Consider the following 477-nt stretch of genomic DNA (forward strand, 5'->3'; position numbering starts at 1 on the left):
AAGTTCTGGGTTCAACCAAACAAGACGGAGCTAAAAATCAAGAAAACCAGCGAATTAACCTTCAAGTTCAAATTTCCGACAACGCTGTTCGACAAATAAATGCAGCACCGGAAACTCTGGCAGGACATTCGACAAAAGCAGCCGAATAGCCTGGAAGATTGAAGAATCAAGAACGGAAGTACATTCCAAGTCCCATTACACCGACTGAAGGTGGGACAATCATATCAGAAATATTCAGACTGGCTTCTATAAAAGAACGAGAACTGAAATACTTTGGAGGGGTATCTGGTAGGCATTATAAAATTGCTTATAGGGTCCCTTAGCTCAGCTCGGCTACGCAAGCGACAAACCAACGCAGGGCACGAGCATCGACGATCGCGCACGCAAGCCAAGAAATACATCCCATTCGCGTCGGGTCAAGCAAGTGTTCGAAGAGTCAACGAGTTCATCCAACCGAGCAGCGACCGGACGAATCAC

Source organism: Asparagus officinalis, chromosome 9 (assembly GCF_001876935.1).
Source record: "Asparagus officinalis chromosome 9, Aspof.V1, whole genome shotgun sequence".
NCBI classification, from domain to species: domain Eukaryota; kingdom Viridiplantae; phylum Streptophyta; class Magnoliopsida; order Asparagales; family Asparagaceae; genus Asparagus; species Asparagus officinalis.